This window comes from Mirounga angustirostris, unplaced genomic scaffold, assembly GCF_029215605.1.
Source record: "Mirounga angustirostris isolate CCGP_5_RB_7025 unplaced genomic scaffold, mMirAng1.0.hap1 SCAF_2, whole genome shotgun sequence".
NCBI lineage: Eukaryota > Metazoa > Chordata > Mammalia > Carnivora > Phocidae > Mirounga > Mirounga angustirostris.
In genome coordinates, this window is record NW_026991710.1 from 83,040,891 (window position 1) to 83,055,262 (window position 14,372).

Here is a 14,372-nt window from a genome sequence, read left to right on the forward strand (position 1 = left end):
TACATATATATGTGTATGTATATATATATACACATGTGTGTATACATATACATATATACGTGTGTGTGTGTATATATATATGTATATATATATATACACATATTTAAGCAGGTTTGTAGGCTCCACACCCAGTGCGGAGCCCACTGCTGGGCCTGAACTCATGACCCTGAGTTCAAGACCTGAGCTGAGATCAAGACTTGGACGCTTAACTGACTGAGCCACCCAGGCCCCCCACATACCACCTTTTAAATATAGATGCTCAGAAGCTAAGGATTCATCCTGGTATTTCTCTGAATTTTTTTTTTTTTTTCAGGAAAATTCTCCCTATTCCCTTTGGCTCTTCTTCAAGATGAGATGGCTTTTAGTGCCTTTTCCTCATCCTGCTCATCCTTATTCTGGAAACATGCCACATTGGCAATGCCCCTATAGAAGTGTGGCCCAGAACGAATAGAATCTTTTTGGTGGGTTTAATCATTGCAGAATATGAGGAGGATATATTGTTTCTTCTGTAATTTGGATACTATGTATGTCATATTGCAGCCTAATAATATGTTGATGTTTTCAGCAGCTTGCAGTTAACTAAAATCATACTTGAGAACAGTATGGTCTTTGCTTTGAATCATATTTCTGGCTCACCAGCATGGTTCCAGGGAACAGAATCACGACACTCTGGGGACAAGAAACGCAGGTAGTGCAGTCAACATTTATATGAAGGGAATTATTCTCTTCTTCCCACAGAATGCTAAATCCTGTGTATATTTCTATACACCCATTCTTCTTTAAGTTACCCTACCATTTATGCCATATGACACTTGGCCTAAGGATACATTCGTATAGTATTAAAGGCATGCAAAATGAAAGAATCATGGCAAATTACCATACCCATACTTCTAATCTGCCAGATGGAAAAGGTGAAGTACTTCCCGCCTTTGCTAAGTACTACCTGAATACCGGCTCCACTGAAAAGGTCTTTACTATTTTTGGATACGGCATATTCCTAGCAGAAGTGTATCCTCATAAATTCCAAAGGATCTTTAAGGTTCTAAGTTGTCTTTTTTTTTTTTTTTTTTTTTAGATTTTGTTTATTTATTTGACACAGAGAGAGAGCAAGCACAAGCATGGGAGCCTCCGGCAGAGGGAGAGAGAGAAGCAAGCTCCCCACCAAGCAGGGAGCCCAATGTGGGGCTCAATCCCAGGACCCTGGGATCATGACCTGAGCCGAAGCCAGATGCTTAACCGACTGAGCCATCCAGGCTCCCCTAAATTGTCTTTCTGAAGAATAATTTCTCCTCTAAGTTTCCCCCTCTTTTTATTGGCATTAGGTTGATACATCCGGAGGAAGGAAAATAGATGTTATAACAGTGCCCTGGAGGAAAAGGAGAGGCTCTATAGAATATGTCATTTAATCCTTATTACAAATCTGAGAGGTGGGTGTAACTGCCTTTATGTTATAATCTATGGAACTGCGGTTGAGAAATGAAGTGGCTTGCTCAAGATCATGCAACCAGTAACTGGATGATCTGACTCATATTTAAACTCCGCTTTTACTGACATCAAATCCATTCCCTTTCCACCATTCCCTTCTGTCTCTTATAAATTATAAATGGATGAATTCTAGTCCTAGCGGTTATAGTAATTCAACCTTGAACATCGTATTCATAATTAAAGATGTTTTAGCTTTTGCCAAAATACATATTTGAGAAAATGAAATACAATGAGAATTTACAACTGAGGGTGCGGCTTGCTCAATAGATAAAACAGAAGTTCTGTTTTGTAGCTGGTGAGATAAAGCATTTATTCATTCAACATTGACTCAACACAATTTATTTGAGTGCCTAATAAAGTAGAAACATTTTTTCAGATTTCATTTTTGTTTATTAACACCAGAAATAATACATTTTAACAGTGGCTACATTTACTAAGCATCTGCTTTATGCTAGGCACTATATATGGTCCTTCACAAAACATAATCACAAATCTTCACAATATTCCTCAAAAGTAGTTCTTAATCATTTGCATTTTGAAAATAAACAAACAGAGAGGTTATTTGCCCAAGGTCACACTTGAGAAGTAGTTAAATTCAGTTTTGGCCTGAATCTGAAGTCCCTGATCTTTCTAGAATTCCATGATATTCTCACCCTAACTGCATAAATCATTCAATGTCTACCAAGTTTTAGACACAGATTCTCCTTCCACATTTATTCTTTGTAAAAAAAGAGCACTGGATTGGAGGGCCAGGAGCTCCGACTGCTAGATGGGTTCTCTCATTTAATACTCACAAGACCCGAGGCCACTTAATGTTTCGAGGTCTCAATTACCTCCCCTAACTTTATCTAGAAAATTTATATGACCACTTCCAAATCTGAATGATAACAAACTTCTGGAACAAAGACCTCATCATTAATGCAATTATTGACTAATATTCTCAGTAATTCTAGAGGCTATTTATAGAACATTTTTCTACTTTTCTACAGTTTAAAAAGAGAATAACTCTAACTTAAAAATGCAAATATACCAATATGTATTCTTTTTTCTTCAGCAACATAAAGTATTCATGCACAAATACTTCCCAAATAACCTCACCTTAATAGGTTACTCATGAATTTTTATGTTTTTGTACATGGAAAAATATATGGAAAAAATACAAAAATACATGGGAAAAAAAAACCCTTTAAACCAAAACAGTCCCAAATATCTATATCATGAAATTCCCAGTTAACATTTCATCTTCCACCTCCCACATCTGTCCTGCCACCTGCCTCTAACTGTCACTGGGATTACAAAACTCATCTAGAGCCCTAACAGTGTGCTGTTCTCTGAAGTACTTGAAAGACATTTATCTCCAGTGCAGTATAAATAATACAAATGGTTGTACTTCGAGAATCACTCGAGACCAACTCCTGAGGCCTTGTCTGAGAAACAGAGAAAAGAACAAAGTCTACCATCAAGAAATCCCACTATTCTACAGGCAATTATACATGACCTCTTGTCATTGAACAATTACATCAGAGGCTTGGAGAGGGATGATGACATATATATGGACCTTGTGTTATTAACCAAATTTAGAGCAGACCAGACTGCATAGAAAAAAGTGCTCTTCTGTTGCACATGCACTTGTGAAGAATAGCTGGAAAAAAAATTTGATGTAATGGAAAGAATACTAATCCCCATGAATCTGAAGGTCTGACTGCCAGTTCTTTCTCTGATGTCAAAATTATGGTCTTAAAGTTATGTAATTACTTGGTCTAATCATTTTTACTGCACCTGTAGACCCCTATATAAACATGGAAGCCATGCCATGCACAAGATACAAAATCAGTAATCTAGGGATAGCACTGGACCTCCATTATTTCTAATGACACAACTAGGTGCCCTGAATAGAGTGAAACCCAAAGAATAGAATCCATTCCTCTGCTTACCACACCATGCACTAAAATGCTAGGCCATCTCCAAATCTGTAAATTAAAGGGGTCTCCCCTACTTTAAAATTTGAGATTTTGATGAGACACAAAAACCAGTATTTCATAAGAACTCGGTAACATTTCTCAACATCTTTACAATTGTTATCATCAGGGAGGATGATGATAGGGCGATGAGTGAAAAAAACAGAAATATCCAAACAGAGCTCCTAATTTAAGAGAATTTATCAACATATTGCTAGCAAGAGGCATTAACTGGTTCACCAAACCATGGGTTCAATATATTTCAAGTGGATTTCAAGAGGAATACAAAGCTTCTTTTCTGAAAGCCTTTAGATTAGTAATGTAATGCTCCCAGCATACCTCAGGCTTTCTCAACACTACTAGTCCTATTTTCAGTGGAGGAGAGGAGAGGTCAGAAGAACGGAAATAATGAATTCTAATAACATTTTTCATCTCCTTAACTCTAATTGACCATCCATTCCCAGCTTCAATAGATGGGACAGAGGGGCAGAAAAGAAACAAAGATGAGAAGAAAGCAAATGGCGGCACTCTAGAATCATTATAAACCATCCAGAAACAGAAGAAAAAAAAGCATAATAGAGGATTTTTTTTTTCCTTTAAGTTCTGCTACCTGTAGACTATAGAAACCTCAGCAGGAAAACTAGCATCAGCATATTCTTTTGGCAAAGTCCTACCATCACGGAAGGAGACATGATGGCTTGATGGATAAAATTCTTGAGATAGGACCTATATACTCATAATGTTCTTTGCCAATATTTTAAGATTATGCTGTATGCTGCATGAAAGGGTTTTTTTGATTCTGGGAGAGATACTATACATTTTTAAAAATCTGCATTTTCCCACAGAGATTATTTTTTTAAGGTACAATTTTCTTTTAGGATTTTGTGAAGACACATATGTATAGTTTTTGTAGTACATATTATAGCATCTATAAGCACAATCTCTGATTCCTTCCATTTTGAAACCTGACTTCTAACTCATCTCCTTTTTGTTTTTCCCTCAATGTCCTGTACTTGCCCGGTGTATTCTGTTTTAAAAAGATTCTTTTTATTATTACTAGTGACCTAGGCTAAGGGGAATTTATTAATTCATGAGGGTTGCTGTATTTGGTGAGCAAGGACTACAACTTATAACTCACTTTTACTCTATAGTTCATAAGATTGATGACAGAGTAAGTAGGCATTTATGGAGGCGGATTTCAAATCTTCATTTTTAGGTAATTTTGTCATAATGATGTTCTTCAGTCTGGGTTTCTTGAGAAATTTAATGTTTAAACTGCTTGATTTAGTACTTCACATAGGGTCTCTCACTGGCAAATTCTCAATAATTTCCATGTAATGACTGAATTTCAACCAACCTGAAATATTTTATCATTAATAAATATGAACATTAGGTATATATAATTTCCCTGCAGCTGTGAGCTAATGATTTTGTATTTATCAAGATACACATGTGTGTGTTACTATATATAATCCTCTTATGCATGCATCTAGTCCTTGCCTGCTCCTTCTACCTTGTACACGCATTCTTCATGATACTGTATTACTTTGCTACAAGTGTCCTGCATAAAACTTGGATGATTGTAACTTAGTTACATGAAGGAAAGAGACTGCACCAGATATATCTATGAAATAATATGAGCCAATTTTATGATTATGTGTGTGTGTGCACATGTGTGTGTGTTATGTGTTTCTCTTTTTAATACTGTGTTAGTGAATTTTGAACCAGCTCATTATTCAAATACAGAATTTTGGGTAAAGTCAATAAAAGGAAAATTATGAAAGGGATGAAAAAGGCAAAGATCTCTTTTTATTCTTTTATAGTGCTTTGAACCATACCTGGCACATGGTTGGTGTTCAATAATGTTGGTTGAAGAAAAGATCTAAGAAAGGAAATAGAGAAAGGAAGGACAAGATGGAGAAAGACAGGAACAACAGAAAGAAGGCAGGCAGGCAAAGAAAAACTACAAACAAATTTTTCCAGAACATAAAACATGTAACTTCTCAGGATGCTAACAATGTAACTAACCACATATGAACAGTATGAAGGGTACATGTTGGCATTTAGGAGAAAGATAGCATGTCACTTCAGCAGCTAAGCCCTGTTTTAAAATTGTCAAATAATCTCTATTTTAAGACAAGAATGGAAACAATATTGGCTCTGTCACAAAGTAACTGTGAACTTAGACAAATATTTCTCCTTATTTGAGCTTTACCTTCTAAACTTGTAAAATAGGAATAATTATGACCTGTTCTGTTGTTTTCAAAGTATGAAGATCAAATAAAATGATATATGTGATTAATATCCATGATAATATATATGATCAGATAAAATATTTGGCACCTGAAAAACACAAAGTATCATGATGCAGTTTCAAATTCTTCAAGGAAGGGATGGCTATCTAAGTTTAACACATTGTCATTTTATAATTCCCACCTAAAGTGTCACATCGAAATACTAACATCCAAAGAGTCTGGGCCAAAAACTGATCCTTGCAATCAGCTCAAGTCCAGTGAAACACTGTGAATTATTTCTACATTACAATTTCACATAGAGAATATTAAATATTTTTTTTTGCCATGTCAAGAGGAAAGAACAAATTATGAGTTCTTTATCAGTTTTAGCTTTAAGTTCTAATCCCTATTGTTATAATGTTAAAATAAGGCTTACGCCACTGTAGTAAATGAGAGAGAAAGAGAGAGGTTTAGCTGAAGCTTTAAACTGCTGGAGAAGTTGGCATGGCCTTAGTAAACACTGTGCCCATGCCATGCTCTCATTCAATGCAGTTGATACTCACCAGACCCTGGCGGGAGGTACCTGGAATACTGGTGGTATCTGCATGCAATCATAGAACACCCTTTTCACCTGCAAGGTTGTACTTGGTATCAAGCCCTGAGCTGCAGCCTGCAATGGTTCTAGGTTGCTATCTCCAAGATACCCTTGGCACTGAGTTAATATTAAGCCCGTATACTTGATATTTTCTGTGGAAATTAAGATCACAGCAGACTTTTTGACATTGGCAGGGTCAAGTCTCTTGCAGATCTAGAATTTCCAGACAACGAATAGCAAGTGATAAGCCAATGATTTGGGTCTTTAACATTATGTAGATTGTCCCTGTTTTTCCTCCTACTAAATGCTTTACAGAGGATTTGATTCCTAGAGAAACAGGTTTCAGTTCAGTCGAAGAATCTTCTAACCATCTGTCAGAAGATGGAATGCAACACTCAGGATGCCTCCCCCAGCTGATCCTGTTCAACTGGCAGCAGAAGAGGATTGCCCATGAACCTGCATGGAGGATAATTTAGCATTGCTCCAGATCCTGTCTTCATCCTCATTTAAGGTCTTGTATAACTTCGAGAGCTCAATCCTGTAATTCTATGGGCAATGGTCTGTGAGAAGCAAGGGTTGCCTCACTCACTGCGTTATTACTTAGGGAAGTTCCACAATTGCTTCACTGCCAAAATCGGTAATTATGCAGTAGTGATGGTTATGAAATCAAGAGATTCATTTGTCAGAGCAACGATACTGAGCATGCATTCAATTAAAACATATACTCAGGGTAATTCTTAAATATTAAATCTTGATGGAGTTTCTATTTTACCTTCTGTCCCATTAATGTTTCAATGTAAGCAAGTGGACGACTGGACAAAACTAATCTATTTAGAAAGTGGCCTCCAACAAGGACACTTTCACAATGGAGCTGAATGAACAAAAGCAAAAGTATAAGCACCTAAGGGATACTTTTTAAAGAGAGAAATTAATGATTTATTTGAGAAAAATATAAGAGATACCCCATTTTTTAAATAATGTATATATTTGAATGTATAACCTTCATGTAATTTTGAAGGGATAACAAATGACTCTTCATTTCAAAAGCTTTTGTTTTCTTATTGAAGAATAGTCAGTCACCTCAACATAATGGAGCCATGAGTTGAATAGGAGATCAGGGCAAACACTGCCCTGAAAGCTTCCAGATAACAAAGCTGACCTGGAAGAGCACAGACAGGGGTTAACCTGCAAGCCCTGGCATCAGGCTGCCAATTTTCAATCTCAATGCTATTCCCTGACCAGGTTGTGTGAACCTTGGCGAAAGTATGCAACCCCTCTGCACTCTAGTTTTTCATCAGTAAAATCAAGATTAGAATGTAATTCATGGAGTGTTGAAAGATTAAATGCATTTACACATAGAAACTTAGAGCAGTGTCTGGCACAAAGTAAATCCTCCATTATGATTATGATTATGATTATGATTATTATATGCAACTTGCATGAATAAAGCAAGTAACATTTGTGCACATGCTTTCCCAACTGAAGGGAAATATTTACATTTACTAAATATATTATTACCAACCTAAGACTTTAAAGACAATGTATCAAGTTGTAGCAGTCAAGGTGACAATGATAATGGTATAAGAAATTATAATCATAGTTAGATTAATTTCACATATTAAAGAGTACTGGATATAACAGGCAGTGAAAAAGGGACATTCTGCTAAAAACCCTCACTCCATTCATCTCAGAGTGATCTCTCTGAAAACCATCAAAACGTCCTAACTGAAAGTTCTCTTCAGCCTTAAATGTCTACATAAAATCTTTTCTACCACCTCATAGTGATAATACAAAAAGTTAATGCTAAGAGTTTTCTTCATGGTTTCTGCTTTGCTCCTTCATAAGGTTGTAGATTCCATACCATTTCTCCACAGACAGTCCTAGGTTTAATAATCATTATGAAGAAATTATCTTTCCAATGTGTGTAAAACAATACTCATTGGGGTAAAGAATAAACATGTTTATTTTTTTATAATAAAAATGTTTACTAAATAAATGAAGGAATTCCTATTTTTTTGATAGGACTTGCTTTACTTGTTTTGCTTCAGTAACAACAAGAAAAACACATAGCCTACAATTTGTTAGCAAATATCAAATAACAAAATGCTACCGTGAATATATATTTACATTTCTTATGTTGAAAAAAGTGATCTCAGTGAACAGTTGCTCAAGACCAATTAAGAGGATCTTTAGATTTGATATGATGGCAGAAAAAAGTAAGAGCTGGGAAAATTGTTGCCATTGGACAAAATCTCTGGATTAATTTTATCTAGCTTATAAAGCACTAGTGATCATATTTATACCTGTGGTTGTAAAGTCCCAAAACATGCTTTAAAAATGTTTATGTCAAGCTAAAGCTTGTCCCCATGGTTAAGATAGGCCTCAGACTCTACAGAAATGGCTTCTTGCTTATAAAATGTGGGCAGTTTTGTAGGGAAGTAAGCTTTTTGGCATGCTGTAGAGGAAGAGGCTAAGATGCTAACTTAAGGTTGCCTGGGCACGAGTTCTACTCCCTTCCAAAAACCGGCCTCCTTCCTCTCCCCCCCACCCCCACAATCTCCTTTTCCTACCCAGGATAAAGATCTGATCTGGTTGGTTCGGCACTTGGCTCCTGAACCAGGCAGGTGCCACATTCCACTAAGTTTGTGAACACAAGGGGCGCCTGGGTGGCTCAGTCGTTAAGCGTCTGCCTTCGGCTCAGGTCATGATCCCAGGGTCCTGGGATCAAGCCCCGCATCGGGCTCCCTGCTCAGCGGGAAGCCTGCTTCTCCCTCTCCCACTCCCCCTTCTTGTGTTCCCTCTCTCTCTGTCTCTCTCTCTGTCAAGTAAATAAATAAAATCTTAAAAAAAAAAAAAAAGTTTGTGAACACAATTCCTGAATGCTGAAACAAGGTCCTGGTGTGAAAGAACTATGCTGTGATAAGAAACGAGTGGGTGGCTCAGTCAGTTAAGCATTTTCTTTTGGCTCAGGTCATGATCCCAGGGTGCTGGGACCAAGCCCGCATTGGACTCCCTGCTCAGCGGGGAGCCTGCTTCTCCTTGTCTGCTGCTTCCCCTGCTTGTGCTCTCTCTCTATCAAATAAATAAATAAAATCTTAAAAAAAAAAAAAAAAGAAAAGAAAGAAACGAGGTTCTCAGGCCTGGCAACCCACAGCACTGATGGTGTCACTGAGAGCTGAGTGCTCTCCCCTAGACGTCAGGGGACCAAGGCGAGCTGCCTTCAGATACGTTGCATTTGCTCCTGCATGTCCACATCACAACTGCCAATAAGATTCTTCCCTTGGTTTCTTATAGCAGCAATTCAATCCTTCCTTTACGATGGTATGCCAAGCTGTAAATTATCTCTTTATTTATAAATGGTACTTCTGAAGTCCATGACTACTTTTTGAAGGAAAATATTTGAGGATGTTGACTGTGCCAAGTTTTGGTAGAGCTAAAATGCTTTTTTAAAAGCAATTCTACCAATTTTCCTAGTTTAAAAGTCCAAACCATCATAATACATTTTTTTCCCCATCAAAAAGGGTAGACTTTTGCATGTTAGGATTTTAGCAAATGATGTTTTCCTTGTCTTATCCTCGAAACCCAGTTTTGCACCTCTCTCTTCCTTAACCTACTTTAATACTGAATTAATTTTCTTCCTCATTGTCATTTTTAATCTCTGGTCTTAATTACTAAATTAGCGTGGTGGCCATTTAGATTTTTCTTCTCAAATCCAAAATACATTTCACTTAATAAATTTTATTTAATTACTCAATTTTACTGGGTCAGTGGCTCTTCCTGGAACTGAGTTATATACCCCTGGTATGTATATTTGTATTCCTCTATATCCATATCGTACCATATCGTATCCATATCCATCCAACCATTCACTCCCCCACCCATATCACAACTCATCTAATCTACAGAGAATTGACACCACATGGCAACCTCATGTAATTTACTTTAGATTTTTCTGAAGCACAGGTGTATCACTAGAGAGATAAAGGACTTAACTGTTTACATCGAGGTTTCAAACACATTTTTCCAGAGGTCCATTATAATTTTTGGCCAAACTGACTTGTTTAAGGCAGAGTTCACATTTGCCCCTTATTTCTTGATACTGAGAGATTTTACTCTAAGATTGCTTTCATGTCACTTCGTCAGTCAAGCTTATTATCATTTGGTCTCCATGGACTAGTTTTCCACTCTCAATTAGCACCACTTTTTTCTTTTTTTTTTTTTATTTTAAAGATTTTATTTATTTATTTGAGAGACAGAGAATAAGAGACAGAGAGCATGAGAGGGAGGCGGGTCAGAGGGAGAAGGAGGCTCCCCGCCGAGCAGGGAGCCCGATGCAGGACTCGATCCTAGGACTCCAGGATCATGACCTGAGCCGAAGGCAGTCGCTTAACCAACTGAGCCACCCAGGCGCCCCTACACCACTTTTTTCTTTGTAGTATTTTCCAAGTACATCTGAATCATTATTGATGGAATTCTTTATTTAACATCTATCCCACTACCAAATTATAAACCCCACTAGCGTGAAGAAAACGTCCATCTTGTTTATTTTATACAAGCAGCACCTAGCGCAGTGCTTAGTATACATAAGTTCTCAGTAACGGTTTGTTGCACTGGTGAGTAGATGAGTTTGAAGTCAGTTTTACAGGTGGTATATTATTATTATTATTTTTTGAAGATGTTATTTATTTATTTGACAGAGAGAGAGAGAGCACAAGGGGGAGCAACAGAGGGAGAAGCAGACTCCCTTCTGAGCAGGGAGCCTGATGCGAGGCTCGATCCCAGGACCCTGGGATCATGACCTGAGCTGAAGGCAGGCGCTTAACCAACTGAGCCACCCAGGTGCCCCGGCATATTATTATTATTATCATTATCATTATTATTATTATTATCATTAGAAGCAGAAGCAGTGTGCATGTGTCATTCCTGCAGTTTTCTCCTGTTCGGTGGGTTTGGGTAATTATGAAATTGCTTTACCCTTAGGGCTACAGATTCAAAGAAGGAAAACAATTCGAACGTGCAAAGTGCTCTGCAAATGTTTAACTCCAACTTGGAAAGGGTTTTAGAACTGGTTACAATAGTAACTGAAAGTGAGATAGAGCTCTGTGGGTCTGGTAGGGCACTTTGGGTACTGTCTTGCTATTTAATTTCCAGAAAGAAAATGCTTCAATCAATGCATGTGTTGATGGTCTACCATGTATAATGCATGCTACTTGGCTTTACGATGTGTACCAAAAAGCCCCTACTTCAAACTAATTATAATCTGATTGGGAAGTTATAGCAATGCTAACTATAGGAAAAGCTAATGAGAAAAAAAAATTAAATGGTAAGTATGAGGGCAAATGATTGGTATTTCAGACATTCAGAGAAGGACTACCAACAGAAGTCTTCAGAGAAACAGACTGGAGTCTGAGAACAGGCCATTTAGATGGGCAGAAAAGAGGAAGACACGTATTCAAGATAGAAAAAAAGTTATGTGGGCAAAGAGGTGGCGACAGGGACGGCCAAAATTTGTACAGGGCCATGAGCAGAACAATGCAGCTAAAGTAAAGGGTTCACCCAGAGAGAAGCTGAGAGATGGGTTATAAAGGTAGATGGAGCCATAAAGTGAAAGTATACCTAAGAGGCTGAGGAGAACGGGGTATTTTTCTGTCAGTTTCCCTGAAGCCACTGACAGGTGGTATAATGATAGCAACATAAAATATTCAATGATGATAATATCTTAATACCGCACAGCATTTTGTTGCAAAGTAATTTCATCTATTATTCACAGAAGAAATTCTTTTTTTCTCATTTTGCAGAGATGTCACTGCACGTCAATACATGTAAATGAGCTAGCTGTTTCATGGCAGAGCTGTGATTGCAAGCTCCATCTTCTGCCCGGGCAGGTTGCAGGAATTGTCAGAGTGAGGAGACAGAGGCCAGGGGAGGGGTGGGTGGTTCGCCTGTGTTCCCGCAGGCTGGCAAGGCTAAGAACTGCGCGAATCAGTGTGGGCTCCGCCAAGGATGGGCCACGTCCAGTCCTCATGACTTTTAGAAAGCCGCTTTTCATCGCAGGCAAGTATAGAACTACTAATCACAACCTACAGACATTGAAACAGGAAGCTGATCACACACCTATGCTTGGTTTTAAGATGGCAGAATAAACCTATTTTCCTCATTGCTTCATTTTGCCAAAGAGCTGTCGCTGCTGCCTTAATTTGCAGGTGCTTAAAAATCAAATCATATTTTAACGATTGGGTTATATACAACTCCATAGCCTTTTACGGTCATCTGTTTCTAAGAATCAATGGGTTAACTTAGAGATTCTTCACCGCTGTCTTTCCATTGATGATGTTTTGAAGGTGCTTGCAACCCAGCTTTCTGGCACTGCCTTTTACAATTCTCGTTAACATTTATCTTATTCAGATACAGTACTCCTCACTTCAGCCGTGAATCACTGACTGCCACTCCCACATACTGTACCCAGTGTTAACATAATCGCTTTAAAGTGCTCCAGAGATCTTACACAAAAGTCTTTTGAAATTAGGCTCAAACTGAAGAATGTATCTTTCTTCTTCCTATCTGTTTATCTTTTTTCTCTCAGGAGAATTTTTTCTTTTATGAAAAGGTTCCCAAACTGAAATGCTTCTCTCCCCTTCCTGAGAGATTGTGATCTACCCTGAACACAAGAGAACACAAAGAGAACTACAAAGCCTCCAAGATTGCGATCTGCTGATGTCTACTGTTTTTTTTTAAGTTTGCGCCTTGTTAAATCAGAACCATTGACAAAGAAGCAGTGAATATCCTGTGGGAGAAATAGCCATTGCTCTCAAGCAGAACCGCTACCCAGCATTATGATGAGTGGAAAAAGTCTAAGTCTGTTTTTATGGAGTGAAATCTCAATTTTCTTTTTCTTCTTTTTTTTTTTCTTACTGTTTTGACTTTTTTTCAATCGTTAAAAAAAACTTGTACGTATAGTCCATGCTACTTAGTAATTGGTCTCTGTCAAGAAAATTACTTATTTGGGCACTCCTTTCATTAGGTGAAATAGAAAAAAAAAAAACTGTTTTAATGCCATAAAGAAATAAGAACCTAGGTGTTCAGATTGTATATACTTTCAGGAAATAGCAGGATCATGACGGGACAAGCAAGATGACCCACTGAGTTCCTGCATTCCTTACAGGTACCACAGGGGAATTCTCTGGTATGAGAACCCACATCCAATCCAAGGGAATTCAATCTTACTGTTTTTATACAAAAGGCTTCGAGATTGAGATTTTATTTGGCAAAAAAAAAAAAAAAAAAGTCTTGGCTGCTTAAAAATAAAAGTTTCAAAAACCCTGTCTTTATTTTATTCTATTTTTCTCTTTCTAATCAAATGTTCACCATTCTTTAAGGTCCAGATCACGTTTTACCTTAAACAAGGCCCTTTCTGACCATTCTAGAATATCATTCCTTGTCCAACATACTCACTGTTTAACTCTCTTAGTTTCACTTAACGACGCTGTGTTTTGTATTTGTATTAAATCACCCAAATGTCTTATTTCATCAATTGGCTTATAAGCCCTTGGCACACCAAGAACATGGCTTGTTTTACTTTGTATGCTTCTTACCACTGAGTACTAAAGACAGCTCCTCTTTTCTAGAAATTAGGCAACAGGAAACAGGGGACAACTCTCCCTTGCCCCCCCGCCCCCAGACATCCATCATTGTGACAGAAACTTCACAGCAACTTCTGACAACTTCACTCCAGGGCCACAGAGGAGGGCCCACCACAGTCAAAATGGCAGTGTATGAGACTGTGCATCCCACCCCACCCAGCAGGCGTGTCTCTCTGGGCTATGGGGTCAGGATAGTCACGTGAAGGATCTAGAGGACAGCACAGATGTGTCGGGGGTAGGTGGGGGGAGGCAAGTATCTCAGCAAGCCACACTCAGATATGCTGCTTTAATATTGTCTAGACCAATGCCAACCAAAGTTAATGGCTTTTTCACATTTTATCCCCCATTCTGTCACACCTGGAACACTCCATGTCATTTCTGATTAAAGAAATTACCTTGATAAAAGAGGATAATGTGTCCCTTGCTCCTCCTCTCTTCCCCATAGTCAGTAAATAATGCC

The 14,372-nt window shown here is 38.0% G+C and overlaps 1 protein-coding gene across 8 annotated transcripts in view; it reads right to left on the reverse strand.

Annotated features, from left to right (window-relative positions):
• PPP3CA (protein phosphatase 3 catalytic subunit alpha) overlaps positions 1 to 14,372 on the reverse strand; it is a 312,744-nt gene that overhangs the window by 39,644 nt on the left and 258,728 nt on the right. The window lies entirely within an intron of this gene.